Source organism: Suncus etruscus, chromosome 19 (assembly GCF_024139225.1).
Source record: "Suncus etruscus isolate mSunEtr1 chromosome 19, mSunEtr1.pri.cur, whole genome shotgun sequence".
Classification (NCBI taxonomy): domain Eukaryota; kingdom Metazoa; phylum Chordata; class Mammalia; order Eulipotyphla; family Soricidae; genus Suncus; species Suncus etruscus.
The window spans coordinates 3,353,204-3,371,508 of record NC_064866.1 but is presented as its reverse complement, the minus strand read 5'-3'; the positions used below and the strand labels follow the sequence as shown (position 1 = coordinate 3,371,508).

General features: G+C 37.7%; 1 protein-coding gene across 2 annotated transcripts in view; it reads left to right on the top strand.

Annotated features, from left to right (window-relative positions):
• LOC125997457 (myomegalin-like) overlaps positions 1 to 18,305 on the top strand; it is a 192,559-nt gene that overhangs the window by 45,977 nt on the left and 128,277 nt on the right. The window lies entirely within an intron of this gene.

Sequence of the window (18,305 nt, the reverse complement as noted above, 5' to 3'; positions counted from 1 at the left end):
AGTATATGAAACTCCAAAATTTTATTAATATATTTATCTAATACACACAGTAAGAGCTAGAAAGTTAGTTTTATTTATTTTCTCTCCCACATTTTTATGTTTTAACTTGAATTTTCCTGAAATTGGTCCAGATTCCACTTCATCTCTTCTGTAACTGTATTATGAATATGCCTCGATATTTGGAGTACCCAAGACCCAAAGAGGAGATTATTAAGTGAAGGAAAGAATGAGCAACAATATTTGCTAGGGTAGGAATAGGGAGTAGATTTGTTTACTGTGTAGGGTAGGGAACATTTCCTCAGCAACTGTTTCCAAAATAAAGTCAAAAGAAGGAGCACATTTCAGATCATTTAAGTAAAAAGTGTTGTTCTTCTTAAAACTTAAACCAAATGTTCATTGAGTCATTTGGTCACACTCTGCTCTACACTATCTCTAGGGAATATTTTGGGAGGGGTGTACCCTTGGTCTAGTGCACTGTCACTAAGGAGATTATGGACATTGTGTTGGGAGTATGAGTGGCATCACAGTGGTCTGTTATGTCGTTTTCTTTTCTTCACATGCGGAGGAGTCAGGCAGCTACTGCTATCACAAGGCTTTCATAATCACAGATTACGGTTTCCTTTTTCTCTTTTCTACAAATTTTTGTTCACAAAAATTCTGTCACATTGCTCATCCTGCTTGACTCTGGTTGTTTTGGAAGCCCTCGTGGTTAGATTAAAATATTGTTATTAGTTGGGAAGCAAAAGATAAAAAAAAGTCAGTATAATCATTAATATGTGAAAATGTTGTCATGTTAATTAGTAATGACAGTTTGTCTTAAATCTGGGAAGAAAAGAGGATCAGAAAACCAACACATTAAGAGCTCTGCATAAGTAGGGGATGTAGGCAAGGTACTTAACCTCTCAGAATCTATTCTGACCAAGGTAAAAATGGCATTAAAAAATATGGGGACATGGGGCCAGAGAGATAGCATGGAGGTAAGGTGTTTACCTTGCGTGCAGAAGGACAGTGGTTCGAATCCTGGCATCCCATATGGTCCCCTGAGCCTGCCAGGAGCAATTTCTGAGCGTAGAGCAAGGAGTAACCCCTGAGCGCCCGGGTGTGACCCACAAACAAACAAACAAAAGAATATGGGGATATAGGTGATGGGAATTTTGTACTGGTGAAGGGGGGGTGTCTTTTTATGACTAAACCCCAACTACAATAATGTTTGTAATCATGGTGTTTAAATAAAGATATTATTTAAAAAATAGAAAAGAAAGAAAAGAAAGAACGAAGAAAGAAAGAAAGAAAGAAAGAAAGAAAGAAGAAGAAGAAAGAAGAAAGAAAGAAAGAAAGAGAAGAAAGAAAGAAAGAAAGAAAGAAAGAAGAAAGAGGGAGGGAGGGAGGGAGGGAGGGAGGGAGGGAGGGAGGAAGGAAGGAAGGAAGGAAGGAAGGAAGGAAGGAAGGAAGGAAGGAAGGAAGAAAGAGAGAAAGAGAGAGAGAGAGAGAAAGAAAGAAAAGAAAAGAAAGAAAGAAAGAAAGAAAGAAGAAATAAGAAAGAAAAGAAAGAGAAAAGAAAGAAAAGAAAAAGAAAGAAAGAAATGAAAGAAAGAAAAAGAAAGAAGGAAGGAAGGAAAAGGAAGGAAAGGAAGAGAAAGAAAGAAAGAAAGAAAAGAAAGAGAGAAAGAAAGAAAAAGAAAGGAAAGAAAGAAAGAAAAAGAAAAAAAAGAAAATATGTAGCACCATAGGCACCACAGACACTGAAAATTATTTGTTGAGTACATAAATAAATGGTATCTATAAGGTTAATCAAAAAGACTTGGAAAAATATTTTGTACATCATGCATTTATAAGAGAGTACTGATAACAGGCTTATTACTAGTAATAGTTACAATGATGCTTCTAAAAATGAGAAGAAACTTTGTTGTTATTTCCAGGGAGGTCTGGAGACAGGATTCAACCTAGGACCTCATGCATGTCATGTATGTGATATACCTTTGGGTCCCATTTTTAATCCCCAAACTTGACTCTTCTGCTAGTCCAATGAATATGTATTTTATTTATTTTTATGAGTTTTGTTGTGCTTCCACAATGTCAAGCTATTGACTAGCAGAACTTGGTGAAGCAATATTACAATATGCAACGCACTACATGGTAAGTCTGGCTAGTTCAGGAGAGAGTTTAGAGCTTTATTCTTTGACTAAATTTACCTTCCCCCCCTTCTTTTTCTTGAAGTGTGGGGACAGGGACATACCTGGAAGTGCTCCGTGAGAGATCAAGCATTATATGCTGATTGAAACTGGGATCTAGCATAAGAAACATGCACGCCAGCTCCTTGAGTTGTCTTTCCAGTCCCTTTAATTTTTCATTGATGTTAGGACAGTTTTCCTTAAATATATTAAAAACATTTGCTCACACCCAATTGAGTTAGGTTCTATAAAAATGTGGATACTACAGACATGTTCCTTTTAATTCAAACCCATGGTATGAAACATCTAAATATTGTGAATAATACTTATTTTATCCTTCTTTGCATTTCTGCTGTTGTAGAGTTCAGTTGAGGTATTTGTACTTAGGAGTGAAACAATCTCATCTTAGTGAAAGTATTTTATGCAGATTTTTGTAGGGAAAGGAAATTGTAGAAGAAAAGGAGTGGAGGAAGGGTTCATTTTTCTTTAAGTGGTAAATCCTTTAGTTATTTGAGAAATATACTAATATTGATATAATTCTTTTTTGTGTGTTTTTGTTTTTTGTTTTTGGGGCACACCCGGAAGTACTCAGAATTACTCCAGCCTTTGCGCTCAGAATCACTCCTGGCAGGCTCAGGGGACCATATGGGATGCCAGGTCCATCCTGGGTTGGCTGCATGCAAAGCAAATTCCCTACCGCTATGCTATCACTCCAGCCCCTTAATATAATTCTTAATTGTAAATAAAACTAGAGAGTTAAAAATCATAGGTATCAACTTCAAAGATAGTAAATATAAAATGGGTTAAATATTTTCTCTTTTTTTAAACTGTTCAGAAAGTTAAGAAATAATCTTAAGATCCATAGGTTAATAAAATTGCATTAAAATATTCATAAAATCTTGGTTCTTTGAGGGACCAGAGTAATGGGTGGGTAAGGGTCTTACCTAGCAAATGACTGACCAGAATTTAATCCCTGGCACCAAGTATGGTCCCTAGAACCCTGCATCAGTACACTCCTTCAAATTGGTTCTATTAGACTGGTTACCTTTTGCTGTATATGTAAGTTTCAATTTTTTGTACACCATTATGAATAATGACAGGTTTGAGTTGAGTTGCTATAGATAATCTATTAGTTGCTACAGGTTATCTCCAAATAATTTGCTAGTCACTTCACCCAGAAAACTGTCCAAATAATGAGTCAAGAGGCTTAAATCTTCATGTTCATGGAAGAACACTTACAAAATTGTCCAGTCTATCAGGCATGTTTATGAAAAGTCACTATCCTCAAATCTAGAGAGATAGTACATATGGCAAGTAGGAAACTTGCCTTGCATGTGTCACCCATGTTTGATTCTGTCACCCCATCTGGTTCCTGCCAGATGTTTCTACCTGAACCTGCAAAGTCAAGAGTAAACCCTGAGCACCCACCCTCTCCACCCCCCAAAAAAAGTAGATATATATATATATATATATAAAAGAAAAGCAACCATTCTTAAAAGCTATCAGGTTCCTTCTATTATTATTATTATTATTATTATTATTATTATTATTATTATTTATTGGTTTGGTGCCTATCCATTGATGCTCAGGGATTAATCCTAGCTATGTGCTCAGAAAACATTCATGGCTTTGGGGGACCATATGGAATGCCGGGGATTGAACCCAGTCTGCTTGAGTTCAACAGTGGGGCTGGACACAGCACCAGTAACCTGGGAAGGGTGAACATTTCTACTTAAAAATGTGTTTAAAAAGTATTAAGTGATGTTGAGCTAAAGAATTTTAGCTATTCAAAGCAAATGTGAAAGTAGCATTGAAACGAAGTTCAGTAAACAAAAACAATAATATCAAAGGTTCAGCTAGCAACATACAGCTTTAATAATCCCATAGTAAGATATAAAAAATCATCACAAATTCTCTTTTACTGAAGTCTTTTTTACAATTCTATTAGCCTTTTTGTTGTAACAACCAATATAAAATAAACCTGTTAAGGGGGCAGGATTGGGGAGTAGGTGGGAAATTGGGGACATTGGTGGAGAGAAGGTCACAATGGTGGTGGGATTGATGTTAGAACATTAAGTGCCCCAAACAACTGTTTATTATAATAAACAACTTAGCAAACCTGATGTTTACCTAAAGTTAAAAAATTATAGCGTTTAGGTGAAGAGTCTTAGGTAAACAAAGAAAGTCACCAAAACGCATCCCAGAATTTAGATTCACCCCTACATGGATTTTTTTTTCTGCTTCACTGAGGTGATTCTTACTAGAAAAAGAGCAGGTTGCTGATGAAGAAGCAATACACGTTACAGAAAAGTTAAAACCAAGACCTAAAAGAAACTGAAAAAAAAATAAACCCCAAAAACTTAAGGCCTAGGAAAAATATCAACATGAAATAATTGTTCTTACTTCCTCCACCACCCCCCAAGAAAAAGTAAACAATAAAACAGGAAGAGAATGTTACACTCTGCAGATAAATGGTACCTACATGATGATTTAGTACCACTGCCCCCCTTTGGTATATAATATTAATTGTAGTTTCCGATTTTTGTTGTTCTTTTATAGGAAGACAATTTTGAAAGTATAAAGCATGGAAAGGGGATCCTTTTGTTACATATTCTTCTGTAGAATTGGGAGCAAAAAACTGAAAAAATACCACGAGGGTGTCAGGGGCCGAAGTGATAGCACAGCGGTAGGACATTTGCCTTGCACACGGCTGACCCAGGAAGGCCTGAGTTCAATTCCCGGCATCCCACATGGTTCCCCTGAGCCTGCCAGGAGTGATTTCTGAGTGCAGAGCCAGGAATAACCCCTGAGCGCCACTGAATGTGGCCCAAAAACCAATCAATCAATAAATAAATAATATTATGAGGATACCATAGTAGAGAATGGCATTTCTGGACTGCAGCTGATTTGGTATATAATTTCTGGGTGGGGAACTTGACACACTTCCTCATGCTACTTATTTTATTAGCTAATCCTACATCTTCTCATGTTGCCAAATGTATTTCCATAGAGATAGCTCCCTACCTTGGTATTTATGAAATTGAGAACTCTATCGTAAAAACCTAAAGTGCTTTGTTGCTACAAAAACTATTTTTATTCTTATGACAGATTCATTTTAATTCGATAAATTTTATCCTCTTAATATTTTTCTACTTAGCTTGGTTTGGTTCTAATGTTTTATTTTAAAGACAGAGTTTTAAAAATTGATATATATATAAGACAGAGAAATAGTATAGAGTAGGTAGGACATTTGCCTTGCCCACAGTTGACCTGGGCCCCATATGTTCCTCTGAAGTCATCTAAGAGTGATCTCTGAGCATAGAGCCAGAGTAAGCCCTGATCAAATCTGGTGTGGCCCCCCAAACAAAAATTAAGATAAAATTGGTTGGCATAGAAAAGCATATTCATTTCAGGGAAACAGCTTAATGGTTTTATTTTGGTATATTTATTTTTTTAATATTTTTTTCTTTATTTAAACATCTTGATTACAAATATGACTGTGATTAGGTTTCAGTCATGTAAAGAACACCCCCCCCCCACCAGTGCAACACTCCCATCACCAATGTCCCAAATCTCCCTCTATCCCACCCCACACCCACCTGTACTCCAGACAGGCTTTCCAATTCCCTCATTCATTCACATGATTATGGTAGTTCTCAGTGTAGTTATTTCTATAACTGCACTCACCTCTCTTTGTGGTGAGCTTCATGAAGTGAGCTGGAAGTTCCAGCCCTCCTCTCATTGTCTCTGAGTATTGTTGCAAAAATGACTTTCATTTTTCTTAAAACCCATAGATGAGTGAGACTTTTCTGCATCTCTCTCTCTCTCTCTCTCTCTCTTTTACTTATTTCACTCAGCATGATAGATTCCATGTACATCCATGTATAGGAAAATTTCATGACTTCATCTCTCCTGACAGCTGCATAATATTCCATTGTGTATATGCTAATGAAGAAGCAGTACACGTTACAGAAAAGTTAAAACAAAGACCTAAAAGAAACTGAAAAAAAAAAACCCAAAAACTTAAGGCCTAGGAAAAATATCAACATGAAATAATTGTTCTTACTTCCTCCACTACCCCCCAAGAAAAAGTAAACAATAAAACAGGAAGAGAATGTTACACTCTGCAGATAAATGGTACCTACATGATGATTTAGTACCACTGCCCCCCTTTGGTATATAATATTAATTGTAGTTTCCGATTTTTGTTGTTTTTTAATAGGAAGACAATTTTGGAAGTATAAAGCATGGAAAGGCTTGTTGTTTCCAGAGCCTTGCCATTGTGAATAGTGCTGCAATAAATATAGGTGTGAGGAAGGGATTTTGTGTTGTATTCTTGTGTTCTTAGGGTATATCCCTAGGAGTGGAATAGCTGGATCGTATGGGAGCTCGATTTCCAGTTTTTGGAGGAATCTCCATATTGCTTTCCATAAAGGTTGAACTAGACGGCATTCCCACCAGCAGTGGATAAGAGTTCCTTTCTCTCCACATCCCCGCCAGCACTGATTGTTCTCATTCTTTGTGATGTGTGCCAATCTCTGTGGTGGGAGATGGTATCTCATCGTTGTTTTGATTTGCATCTCCCTAATGATTAGTGATGAGGAGCATTTTTTCATGTGCCTTTTGGCCATTTGTATTTCTTTTTTTTTTTTTTATCAAAGCATCTGTTCATTTCTTCTCCCCATTTTTTGATGGGATTAGATTTTTTTTTATTTTAAAGTTCTGTCAGTGTCCTGTATATTTTGGATATTAGCCCCTTTGGTATATATATTTTTAAATAATCAGTAAGTTTAAATACACAGCAAGCCATCACCACACATCCCCTAATATTTTTTACTTATTAATTATGGAAACGTTTTTAAAAAATTATAGAAACTTTATTGGAGTCTGTGAATATTTATTATCATTTTTTAAAAAAATTTTTATTTTGACTAAAGTGGATTACAAATCGTTCACAGTAATATTTTAGATACAGCTGTCAGGAGAGATGAAGTCATGAAATTTTCCTATACATGGATGTACATGGAATCTATCATGCTGAGTGAAATAAGTACAAGAGAGAGAGAGAGAGAGAGAGAGAGAGATGCAGAATAGTCTCACTGATCTATGGGTTTTAAGAAAAATGAAAGTAATGTTTACTTTTAATGAAGTAAAGTTAATTTCATTTAGAAGAATGGAAAGAAAATCAAAGAGAGTGAGAGATAGAAAGAGAGAGAGAAAGAGAGAGAAAGACAGAGAGAGAGAGAGAGAGAGAGAGAGAGAGAGAGAGAGAGAGAGAGAGAGAGACTATATATGCACAGGTTCTGATGCTGACATCAGAGAGTGCACCTAAGAAGAACTTTGTTTTAGTTTGAGGCCACCACCCATCAATGCTCAGGATCTACTTCTGATTCTGCACTCAAAAATTACTCCTGGCAGTCCTTGGGTGACCATCTTGGATGCTTGGTATTGAACGTGGGTCAGCCATATGTAAGGCAACTGCCCTACCTGCTGTACTATAATTCCAACCCCTAATTCTTAAAAAAAAAAAAAGTCCCTAATTCTTAAAGTTCTAAAAATGAAGGAACTTCTTTAGAGGAAGGAATTCCAAACAGTGACCAGGAAATCAGGATCAGGAGACCTTACAATTCTTGGGTCACCTGGCAGGAGGTTCAATGCAGAAGATCACAGGGATATGGGGGCTGCTATGGCCATATCTAGTAGTCCCGGAGGGAACCATGTGGTACCCATATTTGAATCCAGGTTCAATACATAACCTACACACCTAACCTATATACATATTTAACCTTATCGTTGTACTATCTCCCATCCCCATGATGGGAACTTATAAGATGTATTCATGTAAGCAAAATAAAGTAGACGGAGAAAGACAAGAAGAAAAAAAAACAGATGATTTAACTCATATGTGGAATATAAAGAAACAAAACAAGTGGAAACAGACTCTAATAACAGAATGAGAATCCCAAGCAGATGTTGGAGTCATGGCAAATGGCATGATGGGAGGGAGGGAAGCAATAAAGAGAGAGAGTGGTGGAGTGGAATTGGTACTTGGTGAGTGTGGTACAATAATATCATGTGCCAAAACAAATATTAATACAGTTGTGAAATAGTTAGGCTTTTGACAATATGGTGAATAACAATATATAAGCCAGCTTTTTGGGATAAGTAATCAAAACTTCTTTGAAGTGCCAGGAATCCTTTTTGTTTGTTTGTTTGTTTGTTTGTTTTGGGGGGGGCTACACCCAGTGGTGCTCAGGGGTTACTCCTGGCTGTCTGCTCAGAAATAGCTCCTGGCAGGCACGGGGGACCCTATGGGACACCAGGATTCGAACCAACCACCTTTGGTCCTGGATCGGCTGCTTGCAAGGCAAACGCTGCTGTGCTATCTCTCCGGGCCCATGAAGTGCCAGGAATTCTAATAGGCTATATATACTTTAAGATAACTTTAATTTTCTCCTAATATAAATATAGAAGTATACATGAATATATATTTATACAAGGAGAGGAGTATAAGCCAAGGTATAGATATGCATATATTTGGGGCCGGGCGGTGGCGCTAAAGGTAAGGTGCCTGCCTTGCCTGCGCTAGCCTTGGACGGACCACGGTTCCATCCCCCGGTGTCCCATATGGTCCCCCAAGCCAGGAGCAACTTCTGAGCACATAGCCAGGAGTAACCCCTGAGCGTTACCGGGTGTGGCCCAAAAACCAAAAAAAAAAAAAAAAGATATGCATATATTTGACATATAAAACATAATAATTTATAAATCAAATGTATATTCATCAAGGCAAGTGCCTTAACTCTTGTACTATTTCTCTAATCCCAATTAATATGTGTTGATGTCTGTTAGATGATATGTAGATGTAAAACTTTTACTGTGATAAATACCTGAAGATACATACTGAAAATTATGTGCTTCCTCACATCATTGTCTGAAGTGACCTTCATAGCTGCTGTTGCAGAACGGATGATTTCTTCTCCTATAGAACTGATTGTTTTCTTTTAACAGTGGATACTTAGAGTTATCAGGCACCTTTCTAAAAGTCATTCTGTTTTGATTTATGCAAACTTTAAAACTGTCTATATCAGGAAAGAAAGGAGTATATGCAAATAAAGAAATAAGAATTTTCGTGATAGAAGTGGTTTCCATTTTCTCCTCTTTATGAGAATAAAAGCACATGGAAAACAAGGAAATTCTACTCAATTTGGAGCTTGATTTAATTCTAGTCTACTTCTGAGAATTTGAGAAATAGTACAGGTGGGGAGCTGGCCTTGCATTTGGCCAACCCATGTTACATCCCTGGCACCACATATGGTCTTCTAAATACCAACAAGACTGATCATCACTAGATGAATAACCCCTGAAAAAAATTCTAATCTACTTTATTTCTCAATTGTACCACAATTTATAATATTGTATGAACTTAATGAAAAATGACTGTTCCTATTTATTATATACAAATAGGTTTCCACACTGGTATAAAAAGCATAATTTATATAGATTTATAGTAAAATAATGATACAATTATTATCAGTTATATGTAATTATATTATATAATAAAAGAATAACAAATCTAAATCTCTCAAATGTTTCATAATTTGCACAATCAATCTTGTATATGTTTTTACACGGGCTTCATTAATCCACTGTCTAGCTACTGCATTTCAACTACTTTGCTAGATTTCTATGGAAAAATATTAATAAATAAATTTAAATTACTTCATAATGACTAGCAAAGGGGTACCGATAAATCACTCTATAATCTGAAGGTGAATGGGAAAAGAACTCTATCAGGAAAGGCCTTGGTGCATGGAGATGTTTAATTGAATCCATTTGGGGAATTTGGGAGAATTTGGGGAATCCAGTTTGGGGGAACCACTTCTGGCAGTGCTCAGAACCTACTCCTGGCTTTGTACTGAGGAATGTCTCCTGGCTGTGCTCAGGATCCCATACGAGGTGCTGTGGATCAAACTCTGGTTGGTTGTACCCATGAATTCTTTTTTTTTTTTTTAATTCTTTTTTTGTTGGAGGAAGAACACCGACAAAGTTTGCAGGAGGCCTCCGAATCCCTCCCAGTGATTCTTATCTAATTGAATCAACAATTCAATACTAGGACCTGAAGATAAGAGATTTCTAGGTCCCTATGGTACTAGGCATTGCCTAGCGCCCTAGGCTATTACAATGGTGATCAGAGGGCCTCCTGGCTCACATCCAGCAATGCTGGTATTGACTAGGGTAAACTACATGAAAAACACGAATCTTAACCCCTCAACTATCTCTCTGTCCCCTGGATTGAATCTTAAAAGTAAAAATTCAGAGGGGAAGCATTTCAAACAGAAGAAAGAACATATATAGGGGCACAGAGGCATGAAAAAACATTATGTTCTTGGTACTCCTCAAATCATGGATGGCTAACACATGTTTTAACAAATGTTTATGGTGATGATCTGGAAAGGTGGATCAGGACATATGGTGAAGACGTGGATTTAGCCATCTATTAATCAATAGACATTAATTAACTCCTAATATATCCCCATAAATATGCTAGAAATTGGGACTTCAAAGATGATTGTGACTGAAAGCAGTCACAAAGTAATTACAGAGAGAGACCTATGAATTAGAAGTGAACTCTTGAGACACGCCTAACCCAATTAAATGGAGTAGATGGAAAGAAAGTTTACAAAAGTTTCTTTGAGGAGATGCCCCTGAACTCTGTCTTCAAAGGAAGCATTAGTCAGTTCATGAATGTGGAGTGGAAAGTTCAGTGGCAAGAAACCACATGGCATGTACGAGGCAGAATTCTAAGTGGACTGATGTTGCTAAATTTAATTCTAGGCATAGAATGAAGCTGAAGGTATGCAGGGCATAATCCACTGAGCCAATTCCCAACCTTGTAACCTTTATCCTAGGGATAAGGAGCCATTTGATGGGTATTAAGAAGGTAAGAACAAGCTTTATTCTTTTGGCAGGAGGGAAAGACAGATTCAAGAGGGAAAAAGCAGAGAGTCAGAAGAACAGACAGGACCAAAAAAGGAGATAATGAAAACTATGGTTGCTGGAACAGAGGTGGGGGACTTGTCTTCAAAATATTGTGGAGGTGCAAAATTTCTAGAACTTCATGGTGGATGGGGGGAATGTGAGTACAGGGGCAAAGAGATTAATAAGATCCCAAATTCCTAAGGCAAGCCACCTTTTCTGAAACTTTATTTTTTTTTTTTTTTTTTTTTTTTGGTTTTTGGGTCACACCTGGCAGTGCTCAGGGGTTATTCCTGGCTCCAGGCTCAGAAATTGCTCCTGGCAGGCACAGGGGACCATATGGGGCGCCGGGATTCGAACCGATGACCTCCTGCATGAAAGGCAAACGCCTTACCTCCATGCTATCTCTCCGGCCCCTGAAACTTTATTTTTAATGTATAAAGTGAGTGGGTTAGTCAAGAATTAACACAGGCATCCTTCTCAGTTCTGAAGTTCTGGGTTCTGAGCTGGGTGGGGTCATCCTAGCTTAGGTATTGCTTCCCTTCTAGTCTCTCAGCTCCTCTGGAACCTTCTCAGTAGGGGAGCTGCCAGCAAAGCTGAAATAGCTTTAAGACTTCCAGCCAATGCCAGTGGGGGGGAAAAATAATCTAGTGGCACCATCAGGTGTTCTGAGTTAAATTTAGCCTAGTTGCTAGGGGAAACCTGAGATTCTGAAAGCATGAGCTTCCAGTAAGTTAAGGCTTCTTCTTCCTTTTGATAATATTAAATTTTTAGGGGCAAGTGAATATGGATGATAGAATGTTTTTCATGTTTTTGGAGAATTCAGTTTTACACGGGGTATAGAATACCTGACGAGCAGACAAAAGTTTGTTATGTCCTAACTAACAGGTGGCGAAAGCTGGAGTGGGTAAATTTCTAATTTGATATGTAGTTAGATAGCTTTGTAGATCTATATTTTATCAGCAGGGAGAGAAACAGGAAGATAGGGCTCCAGTTTAGAGCAGAAAAGATACTGGAAATAATACATATTTTACTTTTTTGGTGGTAGGAAAGGGAGTGTGGTTCAGAGGTGTTCAGGGTTTATTTCTGTGCCTAGTAGACATGGGGTTTCTGGGGAACCATATGCAGTATTATGGATCAAACCAGAGTTGGCCCTGTACAATACAAGTGTCCTAACCTCTGTACTATATCTCTGGCTCCAACCCCTTATTTTTGTGCAGGGTTTGGGGAAAGGAGTCACACCAGAGAGGCTTAGGGGCTACTCCTGAATCTGCAGTCAAGAATTATACCTGATGGTGCTTAAAGGACAATATGGGATACCAGGGATTGAAGCTAGGTTGTCTATATGCAAAGCAAGTGCCCTACCTGTTGTACTATTTATTGCACCATCCCCCTATTCTTTATTTTTTAAGAAATGTTTTTGTTTGTTATTCAATGTTGGGCCACACATGTGCTAAGGATCTACATGCAAAAATCACTTTTTAAAGGCTCAGGGAACCATATGGAGTGCTGGGATCAATACCAAGTAGGCTGTGTGCAAGACAAGTGCTGTACCCACTGTACTATTTCTCCAGTCCAAAGAAAGCTTTTTTTTTAATGATAAATAAACTTATAAAAATTATAAAAATAGTGTGGAAATTTCTTTCAAAAGATAAATAAGTCCTTTGTTCTAAAAATATAATAGGGACCCAAAATGGCAAGCAACATGCCTGAGGTCACACAGCAAAATAATGGTCAACTTGGGAGTAGCATTCTTGTCATCTTCCTAAGCACATATGATGTCATTACTAGTTAGCAAAAGTTTAAGGAATTTAGGTAGTCGTTACAAGTTTAGACTTTCTTGCCCTTTGTCATTTTAGCTATGTCTTCATTACTAGCTCGCAAAAGTTTAAGGAATTTAGGTAGTTGTTCCAAGTTTAGACTTTCTTGCCCTTTGTCACTTTAGCTAAATTAGAATCCATACAACAGGAGTGAGAGGAATTCATATATGAATGGTTGTGTAATCAAATACCTACAACCAAGAGCTACTATTAAGTTCTTTGACCTCAACTTAATCTTCACTTAAGGGATCCCCCAAGCCATTGTGAAGACCTTTTGTCTGTGTCTTGCTATCTCATCTAAGCAAGTTCAACTTCACAGAGAAAGAGGCTCTGTCACCCAGAGAGCAAGGACCCATTTGGGGGTTGGTGTGGCTTGGAAGGAGGCCTACCCTATCATGTTAAAGAGCAGCTAATCCACCCACACACACACACCAAAGAGCAACTCGGTGCGTGCTGTTCCCTGTTTTTTGGAGTGCTAAGTAAGAGGCAGCTGGCCTTCTGCCAAGCAACTTTAGAACAAACAGACTTTGGGCTTCAAGGAGCAGTTACTGTTCCTGTTATTTTTAAACTTGGCCGAAAGTTGAGAGGGAAGGACTGGTACAGACTGCCTTAGAGTGGCACCTTTTCATTTTGGACTCTCAGCAAGCTCCCTGAGGCGAGCTCCTACTGTGAAAAGATCGAAGACTCCTGGGCTCCTAAGGAAAATGCCCATTGTAGTCCCACCTAAGTGAAGGGAGGCTGCCAACCCCAAGGTTCTGGCCTCCAGTTTTACAGATAATCTAGGTGCTGACCGACAACCAGAAGGGAGAAAATCCATGTTGGGCACTTTTCCTTGATGGGTTCCAGAACTCTCTTGGAACCTCTCTGAGGTGCAGTCAGGCTGTGCTTTTTCTCAGAAGTATTGTCAAGTCGAGTAGTTGCTTAATTCAAGCATAAAAGTAGTTTTACCCATTGGGCCCAACTCAGTTCATAAAAAATTTGTTCTCAGTCCCAAAATCTGGAGTCTAGAACTGGCTATCATTTTTTCCCCTAGAACTAAAGCAAATGAAGGTTGTGGATTTCCACGACCTAGAAGAGCAGTTGTCTTATAGACAGAGAAAGTTCCCTCTAAATCTTGTCCTTTCCACCCAACCTCTTCTGCTGATGCGATTTTAGAAAGATCCAGAGAAGTCAGGCTAGTAGGAACTGATGGTTGCTACCAACCTCTACCAATAAGAGGTTGTTTGTGGCAAGTTGGGTTATATAGGGACCACACAATGGGGTGGTGGTTGTCCAAACTGCTACAGTTAGATAGAGGTAACAACAATTAGAATTGAAATCTGTTTCAGTTTTTCTCACCCATCATTTGGATTGGCTTCTTAGTTTTTCTCTTCCTTATTTCCTATACTTTTACCTTCTTCAACATGTAAGGGCATGTCCCTTTTACCCAAGGGTCTTAATATAAGATGGAGGAAAGCAATAAATGATCCTAAAGCCTTCTTTTTATTTTCCTATGATATTAATTTCCAAAAGAAATTTCTAGATCCAGATTTTGTCCCACCTTCTAGTATCAATATTTCTGCCCCATTCTTCTCCCACTAATTCACATGTGGAAGCTAATGCTGAATGCTTGCCATGATCCTCTATGGAAGAAGAAATTCATTTAGTGTTTACACAGTTTTTTTCACAGTAATATTTGAGGCACATAGTGACAATGAGTGAGGGGCATTCCCACCATCAATGTCCTTCCTCACCCCTGTTCCCAGCATGCATCCCACATCTCCCTCTTTACCCCCGTAATGCTAGTGCAACTGTACCCCCCTTGTACAGCTGTTGTAGATTGGGAATCAATTCTGTTGTCCTTGACTTTGAATTTGCTATTCATGTTTGATCAGTTTTTATTTCCCCCAAATAAACATTCGACTGTCTGGTCTTGGTACCAATTGGGGGAAGGAAAATAAAAGGCAAACAAATAAGAGAAAAACTAGGTTTCCCCATTGAGTCTTTTGAGATATTGTGATATGTGAAGTCCAGGACATTTTTTCATCACACATCATTTCTTGTTGAGTTTGCAAATAGGAACTCTTTTTGATGAGAAAGAGAAGTAATGGGTTCAGAGTAGGGGTTCCAGTTATATGGGTGATGTTGAAAAGTGATATAGCTATAAACCCAAAACACAGACTCAAAACTAAAGACTTGAAATATGAAATCTAAGCTGCAACTACCAAACTTTGTTATGTGCCTGTCAGGATCTCAGACAGGTGGGAGGGTGTTTGTGTGTGGGGGGGAAATAGGCAGAAGATAGATGATTGAGTACAGAAACTAGTGGTGAAATTGGCATTAAAATACTATATGCCTAAAAATCAGCTACTGATAATTTATCTTCAGAAGCATAGTTTTTTTTTTGTTTGTTTTATTTAAACACCTTGATTACATACATGATTGTGTTTGGGTTTCAGTCATGTAAAGAACACCACCCATCACCAGAGCAACATTCCCATCACCAATGTCCCAAGTCTCCCTCCTCCCCGCCCGACCGCCGCCTGTACTCTAAACAGGCTCTCCATTTCCCTCATACATTCTCATTATTAGGACAGTTCAAAATGTAGTTATTTCTCTAACTGAACTCATCACTCTTTGTGGTGAGCTTCCTGAGGTGAGCTGGAACTTCCAGCTCCTTTCTCTTTTGTGTCTGAAAATTAGAAGCATAGTTTTAATAGCATAGATTGATCTTTTATAGAATTTAAGTTAAATAAATAATACCCTATAGATTCTGGTGTATGGATTCTTTTCATTAGCATAAATTATTTTTGAGGCTCATGCAATTCATCTTATTTAAATCTGTAGTTAATTCCTGTTTGTGGCTGATTAGTGTTTTGTTGTATAAATATAATGCAATTTCTTTATCCATTCACTTATTGATAAACATATAAATTGTGTCCAGGGATTCAGTATTATGAAAAAAGCTGCTGTGAACATTTTTTATGTTTAAGATTTTGTTTTATCTTGAATAAACACCAAGTCATAGAATGAGTAAGTCATATTCAGAGATAGATATTTGATTTTATATGATGCTGCTAAGCTATTTTACAAAGTGGATTTGCAGTAGAAAACAATTTTTAAGCAAATGCTTGAAGGAGATGAAGAAGTTAGCTAAATAATCATTGTAAGAAGAACAATTCAGGGAATGAAACAGTAGATCTATGGGAGTTGAATCAGCACGAGGGACCACTCAAGTTCTATAAATTTATGATTTAGAAGTAATGGGGCTGGGAGAGATGAGATGGACTCTTAGAGCTATCGGTTAAGATTTTGACTTTTATTCTGAAAAGAGAAGTTTTGAGGTCGGATGGTTGTTTATTTGTATGTATGTATTTTTCAGATCACAACTGGAAATTCTTGGGGCTTATTCCTGACTTTGTGCTCAGGAATTCTCCTAGTGGTGCCTTGGATTAGATTCTGGGCACTTAATAATAAAAAATAACAAATTTAGATACCAATAGTTTTCAAGGCTGGAGAGAGATCACAGTGATAGGGCATTTGCCTGGCATGCGACCAACTGGGGAGGGATGTGGTTCGATCCCCAGCATCCCATATGATCCCCAGCCTGCAGGGTCGATTTCTGAGTGCAGAGTCAAAAGTGACCACTGAGCGCTGCTGGGTGTGATCCAAAACCAACCAATCAATCAATAAATAAAATTAAAAAAAATAGATACCAATAGTTTTCATATGAAAGTGAAAAATTGATGAAGGAGAGAAAAAAAAACCACTTCTGGATCTTAATCATTTTGAAGAGTCAAAGGAATGTAGTAGAAGGTTTGACTTTAGATAAAAGTATGTGTAGTTGACTGAGGTCACAAGAAAACACAAATGTTGGTGACGGATAGATATGATGCAAGAGCCTGTCAGAGTTTCCTCCTACGATTTGAGTATTCTCAGTGGGACGTGAAATGAGCTTTATTCTCCCATCTGTGTTTCCTAACCTGTCCCTAGAGTGACTTAGATTCCCCCATGTATGCTTCATTATCACTGACACATGCTGGTTCCCCTCTGGAATCCCGTATCCTTTTCCTCTGTGGATTCAAACCTCGTCAGGTCAGAAACAAGTTGGATTCTACTGTTCAGAAGAAGCTTCCCTCATCATACTTGCCTGAAATTATCCATCTTTGTCCTGCCCTTCTGATTTGTACTGTTCAGTGTGGGAAGATAGTTTGGGTTGTTCTGTGATTTATCTCTTCTTACCACCCTCTTGAATGTGTTTTGAATCTGGTCACTTGACGGATACCATAATCCCATAAAAACCTTTAAGGTGTTTTTATACACAGGATTAATATTTTATGACACTACTAAAATACTATATTAATATGTACATATTAATATACTATATTAATATTTTATGATATAAATATATTTTAATAGAATACATCGAAATGTTCTTAGCATTTCATAGGGCACTGCTGTCTAAAAATATATATATAATGCACGTTACAGGTCTAATTTAAAATACTCTAGCAATCCATATGTCTGTAGCTGGAAATTCAGTGGAACTCTATGCAATTCTATGAACAAAATCGTGCAATTTACAGCAACATGGATGGAACTAGGGGATAGAGTGCTGAGTAAAGTCAGTCAGAAGAAAAGGGATAAACACAAAATGGTCTCTCTCAAATAGGGGGTGCATAACAAGACAACAAAATGAAAAGCAACATATATCGGAGAACTCAGTCACACAATTGAGTTGGGGTGTTGGGAGGGAAAGATTTGGGTCCTTGGGAGGAGGATATATACATGTGTGTGTGTGTGTGTATATATATATATACACACACACACTGATATGAGTATAGTATTGAAATTATGTGTATGATGGGCTGAGCAATAGCACAGCGGGAGGGCATTTTCTTGTACATGGTCAACCGGGGATGGATCTGGGTTCAATTTCCAGCATTCTATATGGTCCCCTGAGCCTGCCAGGAGTGATTTCTGAGCACAGAACCAGGAGAAACCCCTGAGTGCTGCTGGGTATGACCCCAAAACCAAAACAAAAATAATTATGTGCATGAGAACCTTTTATTAATGGCATTGTAAACTCAACAAAAAATACACTAAAATTGAAAAAATGTTTTAGTGATCACATTAAGTGAAAAGTAAAATAAAACATGTGGAAATACATATTAATAATATATTAAAATATTTTCTCATTTCAACTAAATGTGTTTAAAATTGAGAGGATAAATGTGTGTGTGTGTGTGTGTGTGTGTGTATCTACACTTATATTTATTTCCAATCTTAGAAATAAAACCCAAGGGCCTTTCACACATGCAAGATGATACATATTCTGAGCCCCCGATTTCTTTTTATT